The sequence below is a fragment of the Nyctereutes procyonoides genome, unplaced genomic scaffold, assembly GCF_905146905.1.
Source record: "Nyctereutes procyonoides isolate TBG_1078 unplaced genomic scaffold, NYPRO_anot_genome, whole genome shotgun sequence".
In the NCBI taxonomy this organism is placed as follows: Eukaryota; Metazoa; Chordata; class Mammalia; order Carnivora; family Canidae; genus Nyctereutes; species Nyctereutes procyonoides.
In genome coordinates this window covers 21,472,457-21,486,224 of record NW_026575135.1, presented here as the reverse complement: position 1 = coordinate 21,486,224, position 13,768 = coordinate 21,472,457, and the positions used below count along the sequence as shown (strand labels likewise).

At 45.0% G+C, this 13,768-nt stretch overlaps 1 protein-coding gene across 3 annotated transcripts in view; it reads right to left on the bottom strand.

Annotated features, from left to right (window-relative positions):
• Positions 1–12,740, bottom strand: part of RNF38 (ring finger protein 38) — a 136,783-nt gene extending 124,043 nt beyond the window's left edge. For all 3 annotated transcript variants that reach the window (XM_055302470.1, XM_055302472.1, XM_055302473.1), the window contains exon 1: positions 12,660–12,740. The gene's annotated coding sequence lies outside the window, so the exon portion shown is untranslated. The remainder of the gene's footprint in view (positions 1–12,659) is intronic.
• Positions 12,741–13,768: the final 1,028 nt, after the last annotated feature.

Here is a 13,768-nt window from a genome sequence, read left to right as displayed (position 1 = left end):
GAAATTAATAATGTCGGGTTCCCTGGGTGGCGCAGCGGTTTGGTGCCTGCCTTTGGCCCAGGGCGTGATCCTGGAGACCAGGGATCGAATCCCACGTCGGGCTCCCGGTGCATGGAGCCTGCTTCTCCCTCTGCCTGTGTCTCTGCCTCTCTCTCTCTCTCTCTCTCTGTGACTATCATAAATGAATTTTAAAAAAAAAATTAAAAAAAAAAAGAAATTAATAATGTCATGAATTGCACACAAACTCATTTTAAAAAGGCAGATCTTTTGACTTGTCTTTGTTGGCTTTTGGTTTTTTTAGCACACAATGGTAGCTTTTATTTAAAGCTCAAAAATATACAAAAGTAATTTTTGAACAACACATGCACAATTTTTTTAAAAGACACATTAGATCACAAGAGTTCAAGACTTTTTTTTTTTTTTTAAGGTATTATTTATGTATTCATGAGAAACACACAGAGGCAGAAACACAGGCAAAAGGAGAAGCAGGCTCCCCACAAGAAGCCCCTCAATCCCGGACCCTGGGATCACGCTCTGAGCCAAGGGCAGACACTCTATGGCTGAGCCACCCACGCATCCCTCATGACTCATTCTTGACAAAAGCAAATATAGTCAACAATGTCTTCCATTAGAGCCCCCAAACATAACTTCTTGATTTGTTCTGAAGGTAAGGGTAAAGAAACCCAAACAAGTAAATGAGTGGAAATTCCACAATTATCTGGAATAATCAGCCTCTATCCTCTCTGAATAGAAAGAATATCTTCCTCTGATGAATTAATTCCATATCGCTTAGTAATTTGAAAAGCGAAGAATTCATTTTTCCTTTCTAGGTATCCAAAAGCAAAGTAGGAGAAATAGATTGTTGGCAGTGCTCTGCTCAAAAACAGGCCATGTTCCAAAAGTCTTCAGTACTGTACCTGGTTTTGACCTTAGAATCTCATTTTCCCACAGCACATTTTCTAAATTGATGGCCCACCAATGCCTATTAAGCCTATAAGATAAATGAAACAACAATGGAAACACCATCTATAACTGTTTATTAGAAAATTTATTCAATCTCAGATTCCAACTGTAGGCCACCTAAAAACAGAATTTTTAATAAGCATTCCAACCAATTTTGAAGTAGTTCACGTGTAACCACAATGCCACATTATCTCCCTCAAATAATCCACTGTCTCAGGCAGCATCAACCCAACACATTAGCATCTCCAAGTAATACCTGAAATGTTCATATTCTATGGTACTGAATAGATGTTTATGCTTTAGCTTGTGACAAATCATTTATCATGGAAATCAAGAAGTCTAAAAAGAAAAAGGCTAAAAAGAGGTCTAACATCCATTCTTTCAATGATATTTCGGGGGAAAGCACCTATATCCACAAAAAGGTGAGATTCAGAAGTTCCCCTGAATAGGGCCAAATTTTTCCTTGAGAATTTTTTTTATCTGCTTAAGTGCCTAAACAAGCACTCCGTTAAGATCCTAATGTTCAGGGGATCCCTGGGTGGCGCAGTGGTTTGGCGCCTGCCTTTGGCCCAGGGCGCGATCCTGGAGACCCGGGATCGAATCCCACGTCGGGCTCCCGGTGCATGGAGCCTGCTTCTCCCTCTGCCTGTGTCTCTGCCTCTCTCTCTCTCACTGTGTGCCTATCATAAATAAATAAAAAAAAAAAAAAAAAGATCCTAATGTTCAGGGATCCTTGGGTGGTACAGCGGTTTAGCGCCTGCCTTTGGCCCAGGGCGTGATCCTGGAGACCCAGGATCAAATCCCACGTCGGGCTCCCGGTGCATGGAGCCTGTTTCTCCTATGTCTCTGCCTCTCTCTCTCTCTCTCTGTGTGTGTGACTATCATAAATAAATAAAAATTAAAAAAAAAAAAAAGATCCTAATGTTCAGGGCAGCCCGGGTGGCTGGCTCAGCGGTTTAGCGCCGCCTTCAGCTCAGGGCCTGATCCTGGAAACCAGGGATGGATTCCCACATCAGGCTCCCTGCATGGAGTCTGCTTCTCCCTCTGCCTGTGTCTGACTCTCTTTCTCTGTGTGTCTCTCTCTCATGAATGAATAAATAAAATCTTAAAAAAAAAAAAAGATCCTAATGTTCAGGATCATAAAACATGGGAGATTTTCTAAAAAGCAATTTAAGTATGCCTGTTCTAATGTGAACTCACCCACTGCAATGCAGGTACTCCTACTCTTTATGTAAAAAAGTAATGAATGACTTAAAAAAATCAAATAATCCTAATGCAATAATTTAGAACTTTAAAAAACAAGAGAGTATATTTCTCAGGAGCAAAGGTAAAACTAAAGACTGAAAATTCCTTTCAATGGCTAAAGCAGTGATCACCTTTGCTTACATTCTATCTACCCTTTGTTACCAAAACTAACTGCTAAGTTTGCTTAAAAAAAAAAAAAAAGAATTTTTTTTTTTTTAAGTGAGATCCAGTAAAGCATGATGGCTAAAAATATAGACTCTGGAACTAGACAGCTTGAGTTCATATCCCAGATAACACTCTTAATAGCTGCATCATCTCTAGCAAGTTATTTAACCTCTCTGTGTTCCAGTTTCTTCATCTGCACAATAAGGATAATAATAGCATCAACCTTAGAGGACTGTAGCACAAATTAAATGAATTAATCCAGGTAAAGCACTCAGAACAGAGCCTTGCACACAATAAATGACGACTACCACCTAGATATTAAAAAATAAGTAGGACTTGGAAAAACTGAAGGCATCCCAACTGAAAAATCAAAGAAACAGAGGTCAAAAAGTAAAATGCATACAGACAACAAGGAATTCTATTTCTCTGGAGAATAATATTCATGAGGAAAAATAGTAGAGATTGAAATAATAAAGACCCCATTATGCTGGTCTTGAATGCCAGATGAAAAAATATTTTTTACTTAGGAGGCAACCACATAAATTTTTGGTATGGTTAGATCTGTGCTTTAGCAACATTAATTATCATGATTATACAGTACTACTGTTAATGCAATATTGATGTTCTTTCCCCTCATATTAAGGGTTAGCATACCAAAAAATGCATTTGTTCTGCTAATATAATGTCAGAATCTATAACTGAACTGCTGCATATCTGAATTGTATCTGAAATCCTCACTGTGCCTGGTATACAGTAGGCATTCAATAAATGTTTTATCATTACTTTTAGTGTCCACTAGACAGCGGTGAAGTAAGCAGGCAGAGGTTAATGCCCAAAGGAAATATACATTATAAATGAAGCAAATGAAGTAGCCAAATAACAGTTTACAATTAAGCTAAAATAAAGTCACTGCTTGGCAATATATTTGCCTAAAACACTGAGGGTGGGAAGGGAGAGATCAAACTTACTTTTCATTGAAAGCATATAAAATGGATCTTTATATCTCATAAAATTTAGTTGTCAAATTGGTAGTCTTATCTAAGGATTATATGGGTAGTATCTTTGTAATAGACTACCCGGTAGTCTTACATGAAGATAAATTCAAGGTAGATTTCAAGATATCTGCACTCCCACGTTCCTTGCAGCATTATTCATGACAGCTAAGATAGGGACCTAAGTGTCCCAACAAATGAATGGATGAAGGAAGATGTGGTATATACATACAATGGAATATTATTCAGCCATTAGAAAGAAGGAAATCGGGCAGCCCAGGTGGCTTAGCCGTTTAGCACTGCCTTCAGCCCAGGGTGTGATCCTTGAGACCCAGGATCGAGTCCCACGTCAGGCTCTCTGCATGGAGCCTGCTTCTCCCTCTGCCAGTGTCTTCTCTGCCTCTGTGTGTGTGTCTCTCATGCATAAATAAATAAAATCTTAAAAAAAAAAATAAAAAAAAAGAAGGAAATCCTGCCACTTGCAACAACAAGGATGAACCTGGAGGACACAATGTTAAGGGAAACAAGCCAGAAAAAGACAAATACAGTACTCTCTCACTCACTTGTGGAATCTTAAAAAAAAAAAAAAAAAAGAAAAAATTGTTTTTAATTTATGAAGTCAAACTCAGAAACAAAAAAGCAGAATGGTGGTTACCAAGGTCTGAGAACTAGGAAAAATGAGATGTTGGTTAAAGGCACAAACCCTTAATTTTTTTTATTTTTATTTTTTTTTTACAAACCCTTAATTATAAATTCTGAGAATCTAAAGTACAACATGGTGACTATAGTTAATAATAACATATTATTATATTCTTGAAATTTGCTAATAGAGATCCGAAACATTCTCACAAAAAAAGAAAAAACATAACTATAAGAAGTGATGGATGTATTAATAAACCCAACTGTGGTAATCATTTCAAAATGTATTCATGTATCAAACCATAACATTACACACTTCTGTCAATAGTAAAGGGAGATTCCTTCCTTTTCATGCTAGACAGTAAAAATAAAAGTCCAACTCTTGATCTGACTCCACTAAGTAATTAGATGAAGGGTCAGCTTACAGTACCTATAGGTTTCCATATAGTACACACACTCTCCCTGGCTGCTTCATTCACCACAGATGTCACTGCTAATCATAACAAAAAAGTATTTTCCTCTCATCCTGCATATAAGGATTAGACTTGAGTCCACAGCCTAAAGTCAATTGTTTGGTGTACTTCTTCTAAAAAACAAAAAAGTTTAGACACTAATCAGACTAATATAGGTTAACATACTAAGAAAAAAGTTTTAACTTAAAGATTGCAAATAGAGCTTAGAAGCACATCATGACATAGGATGGTTGATATATGAGTTTATTAATAAGCACATATCCTCACATTGATTTTTTTTTCTCATGGTGGTAGGAGAAAAGCAGCTTCCCAAAAATGCCAGTCAGAGTTTTTTTTTTTTTTTTTAAGATTCTATTTATTTATTCATGAGAGACACAGAGAGAGGCAGAGACACATGCAGAGGGAGAAGCAGGCTCCATGTAGGGAGCCTGATGTGGGACTAAATCCAGGGTCCCCAGGATCACACCCTGGGCTGAAGGCGGCGCTAAACCACTGAGCCACTGGGGCTGCCCCAGAGCTTACTTTTCGAAAGAAATAAAAAAAGCTGGATTAGTAAGAGCACCCCCTGGATAGTAAGTAAGATATGTATTTGGCTTTCTTGGGCAATCAGTCATTCTGGCAACACAAACATAAAGCAAAGTAGACTGAGATGTCTACATACCTTCTTCTAAAGTAATTTTGTTATAATTTTAGACTAAAAAAAAAAAGAAAACACCTAAAAAAAGTTCTGGCTGTCTATGCTTTTTAAAGCTTCAAGTATCTTGCAAGTATTAAGAATCTGAAATGTATTCAATTAAATACACTCCCATCAGCATTACCAACAACGCTCCATTATCCATTTTGGTACTGTCTCCAGATGATTTTTAATCCCCCCCCGACTTCTCCCTACCAACAAGAACTTGGATACCATCTTTACCCTGCCTGCCCCCATTACTTGGTTGTGCTTGGGGAATTATAATTACAGTGATCCCGCCTTTAGAACATCCTCAGAGCACAAAGCCTCTTTGTATGATTGGGGGTGGGGTGGGGGGGCGCCTTCCAGGCTCCACAGAAAAGGGTGGGTGGTGGCAACACAAGCAGCAGAGAAGGAAGAGGAACTGGAACCGTTATGATGGCCCTCTGGTCTAGCTCAATACTGTTTGAGGGTGCCCAGTCAAAAAAGCCTCTGCATCCCTCACGTGGGGATGTCCTGACAGATGGGTAGAGATCACCACCATGCCCAGAAGACCAGGGAGCAAAAGGAAGCATGATAAAAGGGAGAAAAGTGGGGATCCCTGGGTGGCTTAGCGGTTTAGCGCCTGCCTTTTGGCTCAGGGGATGATCCTGGAGTCCTGGGATCGAGTCCCATTATCAGGCTCCCTGCATGGGGCCTGCTTCTCCCTCTGCCTATGTCTCTGCCTCTCTCTGTGTCTCTCATGAATAAGCAAATAAAATCTTTAAAAAAAGGGGGGGGAGGAGAGAAAGCACAAGTTGAAGCAGTCTTCTGTACCTGTTCATCGCAGGTAATGAAGTCTCTGACATGAAGTCTATCACCCCAATGTATCAGTGGTTAGTACTGGTATTATGGCACCAGTAGGTATTCAAATACATACTGTGGCAGCAACAAAAATCTACATAGGAAGACAAATTTATTAAAACAAATTTTAGGGACGCATGGGTGGCTCAGCAGTTAAGCATCTGCCTTTGGCTCAGGGCATGATCCTGGAGTACCAGGATCGAATTCCACATCAGGCTCCTTGCATGGAGCCCACTTCTCCCTCTGCTTGTGTCTTTAAAAAAATAAAGTAAAATAAAATAAAACAATTTTTAATTAAGATAGCCTAAAAGCTTTTAAAATTTTTAAATAAGATTGCCTAAAAGCCAAATGAAAAACACTTTTGTTATGAGAGTCCCAACTCCTATTTACAAAAGCAATTACAAAATGGATAGTTGTTTTTACTTTTAGCCTGGCCTCCTACTTCAGCCTAGTCTTCAAAACTGCTCACTTTCCAGCTCCATGACAATAAAACAGGTTTCAACTGAAGATCAGCAAGCACCATCTTCAGACACTGAAATCAAAGGTGCTGAAGCAGAACGGATACAGACAGGTAACTTTCAATTCAAAAAACATCTTAAGGGCAGCCGCGGTGGCGCAGCGGTTTAGCGCCGCCTGCAGCCCGGGGTGTGATCCTGGAGACCCTGGACCGGGTCCCGGGTCGGGCTCTCTGCATGGAGTCTGCTTCTCCTTCTGCCTGTGTCTCTGCCTCTCTCTCTCTCTGCATCTCTATGAATAAATAAATAAAAAATCCTAAAAAAAATTTTTTTAAAAAAACATCTTAGGGATCCCTGGGTGGCGCAGCGGTTTGGCGCCTGCCTTTGGCCCAGGGCACGATCCTGGAGACCCGGGATCGAATCCCACGTCGGGCTCCCGGTGCATGGAGCCTGCTTCTCCCTCTGCCTGTGTCTCTGCCTCTCTCTCTCTCTCTCTCTTTCTATCATAAATAAATAAAAATTAAAAAATTTAAAAAAAAGATTTTATTTATTTATTCATGAGAGACAGAAAGAGAGAGTCAGAGACACAGGCAGAGGGAGAAGCAGGCTCCCTGAGGGGAGCCTTTCGTGGGACTTGATCCCAGGACCCTGGGATCACGACTTGAGTTGAAGGCAGACACTCAACCTCTGAGCTACCCAGGCATCCAAAAATGTCCTACTATTTGCTTGCTACTCTCTTTTCCATGCATGTATTTCTTCCTCTTATCACTTCACTCTGCTTTTTCTTTCAACAGGGTCAAATTATTATATATATCAAAACTCACAATCTCTCCATTATTTCTACACATACTTTATCACAAAAGCAGATAATATAGTGATAGCTTTCCATATCAAGACTAGAGGGAACTACTGATAAACCCCAGTATAATCCCATCATTCTCCTCCTCCACCTGCCCAACATCACTCAAGTTAACTGTTCTAAGCAGTCCCTAAACTAGCACTAATATCCATTTAAACAGAACTGGAAAAAAATTCAAACAGCTTTGGGTAAGCCCCATAGGTGAGAACTGTTTATTTTCCTCGTGCAGGCATAAGACTATTTTTGTTAAACATTTTAAAACACATTTTCTTCAAAAAACAAAAACAAAAAACAAATCTCCTTCAAGACAGCAGCTAAAGCACAATGGAACTCTAACCATCACCCTCAATCATGTTTAAAAATAATAATAAAAAAGACAACAGAAACCACTTCAAATGTACTCTCCCTAGAGCCCACAGAACAGCACTCTTCCATGACAACTGTTCTGAAAAACACACAGCCATTATTTGCAAAAGCAGTAGGAAGTCCAGTCTTGTCCTTGGTTCAGCACTATCCCCTCCCCTCTCCAAGAAAAAATAAAACAGCAGGAAGTGTAAACAACCACTTAATGGAAAATACAAATGGGTAAATATTTTCAAAATTGGCTAAAAAGTCTCAGGTCTTAAGAAATTCAGGAATGCTAGTGTAGGGGGAATAGGAAGAGAAAAACAACATTGTATTTCACCCTCAAAGTGAGCTCTGCAAGAATGCAAGAGCAAATGTGCACAGCTACTTTCTCTTCTTCAATTACCAGATGCTTTTGTCTTGTCACTATTTCTCTCTTCATAAATAATGGTATTTTCAAAATTGTGCATATTTCTCTAGCTCCATAATGAATAGTACAATTTAAAGGTGAAACCTTGGTTCAACTGAGCATGGTGATAAAAAGCCAGGCGTAGGTTCTTCAATTAAAAAGTTCACGTGGAGGGATGCCTGGGTGGCTCAGCAGTTAAGCACCTGTCTTCTGCCCAGGGTGTGATCCTGGAGTCCCAGAATCTAGTCCCACATCAGGCTCCCAGCATGGAGCCTGCTTCTCTCTCTGCCTATGTCTCTCGGTCCCTCTCTCTTCATGTCATAAATAAATGAATAAATGAATGAATAAATAAATAAATAAATAAATAAATAAATAGCAAGCAGCTCACGTGGAGAAAATTCTCAGAACTCAAGCCCAAAAGTGACCTGCCCTCTTCAGAGTCCCTAACTATGGATGGCATGGTTAGTTACACATGGACCAACAAAACTGCCTCGGAGCCTTCAAATGTTACAAGGCCATGCTAGCTCATGAGGCACCTCAGTGAGAATTAGACAAGGGGGCCCCTCTCTTATAGGACACATGAAATGTACCTTTTTTTTTTTTAAGATATATTTATTCATTTGAGGGACAGAGGGAAAGCAAACACAGGGGGCAGGGACACAGGAAAAAAGAATCTTAAGCAGACTGCGCTGAGCACAGAGCTGGCCTCAGGGCTTGATCTCACGACCCAGAGATCATGACCTGAGGAGCAGAAACCAAGAGTTGGATGCTCAACTGACTGAGCTACCCAGGCGCCCCTACAAAATGCTCGTTTGGTAAGTGGAGCACGAATGAATGTCCACTCCCCCTTACCACCCAAACAGGTGACCTCATGTTGGGCACAATCTATACAACCTAACAGTGCAGCCCTGGAAAAATATACCTGGAGAAACAGTGCACTTCCAAAGTAGGTTTGGAAAAAAAAACCTTACCAAAGACAAACAGGCATTTCACAAATTTCATTACCAGAAATTCTCACATTTGTGAATATAAATTCATTCCCAAACATATTAGGACTAGAGCAAAAAGGGTCTGGCAGAGAAGTAAAACTAGCAAATTTGGGAGAAAGGAAACTCTCCATCTTGAGGGGGAAAATCAGTTGTCATCTGGGACCCTAATCTTTGACTACCGGTTCAAATAGCTGAAATTCAAATTCATGTCATAAGCTAATGCATTAAAACAATCACTGTCATCTATAGATAAAGGCACAATCACATACTTACCGTTGGGGGTTCTCTTTCTTCAGATTTGCTGGTTTGCCTTCTGTTAACCCTTTTTTTGCTCCTATCCTAATTATAAAACCCCATATTGTGACACAAGTGTTAAAGTTTGCAAAACCTGATAAATAGCCCTGTGGGCAGTGGGCCCCTTAGCTACCTGCATGAAAATAAGAGGAACAGACAACCACATTATGAAGGGCTTAACATTCAATAGCTACCAACCCTATCATTCTTTTATGTCCTACAAAAGAGCTAAATATCACATGGGTCCAAATTAGTCCTAGTTATGCAGAAGGGGCAAGAGAAGGCAGTCTAGGGCAAAGCTGAGATGGAGTACAGCCCAGAGTAAGAGCACAAGGCAGTGGCTCTCAAATTTTAGTGGGCATCAGAATCTACCAGAAAACTTTCAAAATCAGATTTCTGGGTCCCTCCCTACATCAGATAAGTCTGAAAGTCCTAAGGCACTTATATTTTGAAAAAACTCAAACTGCTGACTAAGGTCCACTAGAAAGTTTAGAAAGACTGAGAAATCCTCCATGCCTATCAGCAGTTCCAAAATAAAAGTCATCCATCGCAGTACACTAGGCTTTGCAGGTCAGAATGGGGTGAGAAAAGGATCACCAGCCTACATGCCTGACAGGCTGTGCTAGACTAGAGTCCGTAGCAAGAGTTTCATTACTATGAGACAAAAATCCTGAAGTCTAAAAAAAAAAAAAAAAAAAAATCCTGAAGTCTATAAACAAGAAAAATTTTTTCCATGTGAGAAATATTTCAAACATCTGAAAAATATTTAAAATAATATACTGAATATCTCTGACCCTATGCCCAAAATAAGCAAATCCTAATTTGCAATCATCTGATTCAGATTTCTTAGTAATAGAATATTAGATATAATTAAAGCCCTCAGTGTACCTCTGTCCAATCCCATTTCTGATCTTCTCTTCCCAGAGATAATCTCTACTCTGGACTTGGGACTTGGTATTAGTTGTTACCATCCATGTTTTTATACTATTACTATATGTACACAGCACAAACAGTATTATTTTGCATGTTTTCAGATTTTATAAAAGCGGAAACATTTTCTAAGAATTCTGTAACTTGTTCCCCCATATTATGTTTGTGAGATTCAGTCATTTCAACGCATGCAGCTAGTTTATTTTTCAGCGCTGTAAGACTCAATGCTGTAAGACTCAATCCTGCGTGAGGGACACTAAGAATTTATGCATTTCCCTTGTTGGTGGACATTTAAACTGCAATGAGCATGTTTATACTTCTATCATACTAATTTTCTTGGACACCTGTATTAGGATTTCTTAGAGCCAGAAACGGACATTTTGGGTGAACAGGTATATTAGCTCTCCAATATCACTACACTACTCTCCAAGGTGGTGGTATCCATTTACATTCCCACTAGCAGTAAACAAAAGTTGATTTCCCCACAAACTCACTAACACTTGGTTATCACAGCATTTAAATTTTGCCAATCTGATGGGTGTGAAATGGCACCTCACTGTTGTTTCAATTTGCATTTCCCTGCTTAAAATCTCTGACCAGTACATTTTCATGCTTTTATACATATCCGTCGAAAAAATAGGTGTTTCCCATTTTTTTAAGAAAAATCTAACCTATCTTGTCTAAATTAGGGCAGTTCTTCCCCAGCACCCTGCCAACAGCCACCACAGCTGGAAAGCTGAAGTGCAGGAGGGCAGCAAGAAAACAGCTGACTTAAACAAGGAATCATTTCGGACAAAGGGCCCTAATTAATGCATTTTCTAATTAGTCTTCCCCTTTCCTCTTTTGTCAAGCGGGAGTTTTCCTTCCAAGACAATACTATGGGGCCAGCAGCCTTACAACCGGAGAGACAATGGGGGTGGGAAGTGGGAAAGCTAAAACATTTATATAAAAGTACAACTGTCTTCACCCGAAGAAAATGAAGTGATTGTAGACCAATACCTTTTACTTCAACCTAGTAAGATACCATCCACCTCTAACAGACTCCTTCCAAACTCATCACCCTTGGCTCCCTCTTTGAAACGTCCCAACTTTTCTCCGGACTAGACACTCTCCCCCACCCCTTCGGCAACCCTTTCATCTCCCTTCCCCCACAATCATTAAGTATCTTTTTTTCCCCGTTCTACAGCCTCTATTTTGCAGCCCCACCGGACCCTCTTCCTTGTCCTCTCCCTCTCCCCTCCAGAACTCCAAGTGCTCTCCTCCTCCCCTTTGCAAGATGCATCCATAGTCAAAACCACCCACCCCAAAGAAAAATGGGAGTCCCGTATAGTACACGGCTCTGCCTAACAAGCCAGGCAGGCAAGCGACGTGTTCCAATCCTCCCGGCTTCCTTCTCCTTTCAGGCTCGGGAGAGCTGTTGGGGGGGGGGGGGGGGTCCTCCATGTGTGACAGATCCGGACCACCTGGTTCAAAAACCTCATTCGGCCTTCTATGTAAGCAGAAATGCTTTTACGAGGGCCTAAGGAGCACTTCTGTCTGGGGCACGGGAGAAACTTGGGCCATTTCATGAAAATAGACACATTATGGGTGTCTCCACCAAAGCGGGAAGGCCTCCCTCCTATGAATTTCAGCTGGATTGGTTTAGTCCAGGCAGTGGTGGGCAAGGTGGCCTGGCAGAGACCAAACGGTCCCCGAGATGAGAAGTTTCCGAAGCTCTGCCCCATGCACTCAAGAAAGCCCTCTCCCAGAGCGTACACCCACACCCACACCCACACCCACACCTCTCTTCCCCCGGGGCTCCCCACATCGGCTCCCCAGGGTACCACCAAGCCCCCAAAGCGGCCCCCGCTCCTCCGTCCCACCCCGCAAGAGATCCTATCTCCTAAGCCTACCTAAAAAGCGCTGGGTGGGCGTGTCTGGGCCCAGGGCCTAGCGCCCCCTCCTCCGGAGCAATGTCTCCCGGGTCTCGGGGGCTACGGGCTCTTCCTCCTTCCTGCCCTTCCTGCCCGCCCCCCCCGCTCGGGGCCCGCGCCGGCCCAGCGTGGCCCTGGGTCCCAGCCAAGCCCCGACTCTCACCGGCTACGTGACCTTGGGCAAGTCACTCTCCCCCGTACGCCTCGGTTTCCTCCTCCCCCAAGCGGAGACCTCGAGAGGTCCTGCCCTGCCCACCCTAGGGGAGGGGGCTGCCCACCCGGTGGGAAGACGCTTTGTGAGCGGCGCGGCGGGGACGCAGGGCTCCCGGGGGCTGCGGGGCCGCACAAAGCTGACCCGGGCAAGGCTCCACCCCCCGCGCGGGGCCGGCCGGCTGGACCGCACGCCTCGGGGCCCCCCACCCCCGGCGCCAACCCACGCCCCTCCCCGCCCGGCCCGCTCCCGGACCCGTACCTGCTCCCGGCGCTCGGCCGCAGGCGCCGCCAGCCTGGGCGCCCGCCCGGAGGGGCCCGTGGCCCGCAGGGCTGAGGCGGCCGGCAGCGGCGGGCTCGGGCCGGGGCGGCGGCGGCGGGGGGCGCGGGCGGCGCAGGGGCCCGAGCTCGGCGGCGCCCGGCCTGGGAGACGACGACTGAGGCTGGAAGTGCGCGGCGGCCGCAGCTGCTGAGGCGGCGGCGGCGGCGACCGCGGCGACCGCGGCGGCGGCGCTTCCGCTCATGGCGGGGCCGCGGGCAGCGGCTCCGACTGCGACTCGACTCCGGCGGGCGGGCGCTGGCTGGGCCCGGGCCGGCGGCGGCAGCAGCGGTGGCGGCGACGGAGGCGGCTCCCGGAGGGGGAGGAGGCGGAGCCGGGAAGCGGCGGCCGCGGCGGCCGCGCCGGCGGAGGGGGCGGGGCCGCGGAGGGGGCGGGGCCTCCGCGCCGCCGCCGCCAATGGGCGGCCGGCTCCTGAGCCGCGGCTGCGGGGCCGGGCGGGCGGCGCCGTAGGGCATCCTCTGCCGCGGCCGCTCGCCCGGGCGGGGAGGCTAAGGGCCGCCCGCGGGAGAGCCCAGCTCCGGGGACGGCCCCGCCCCCGGTCCGCCTCCGGGGCACGGACTCGGGCCTCCCGGGCCGGGCCCCGCGCCACCCGGGCCCGGCTGTGCGCCCGGGGCTCGGCTGCGCGGCTGCCTCCGGCGCCAGTGTGCGCGCCCGCGCGTGTGCCAGGGGCTCGGCCCGGGAGGCTGCAGCTCGCTGTGCGCGGCCGGAGGCGCCTCGGCCTCCCTCCTCCGCTTCCCCTCCCCGCACTCTAGCCGGGCTCCTCTCCCTCCCTCTTTTGGCTGTTTGCTCGAAGTTTTTTCCCTTTCAGACACTTTGGAAAGAAACTCTCTCCCCTTCTGGAGCTGTGTCTCAGTGATAAATCGGCGGACCCAGGAGGATAGCAGAGGCAGAAACGAAAGAGATGGGAAGGAGATGCGCTGCCTTCTCTGAATTTAGAGACCCATCTGGAATTTAGGAGCAGAAGCCAGCAGCCTGGCTCCTCCCTGGCCCCTTGCCCCTTTCTCCGACTTTCTCTTCCTCTTTCTTACTTT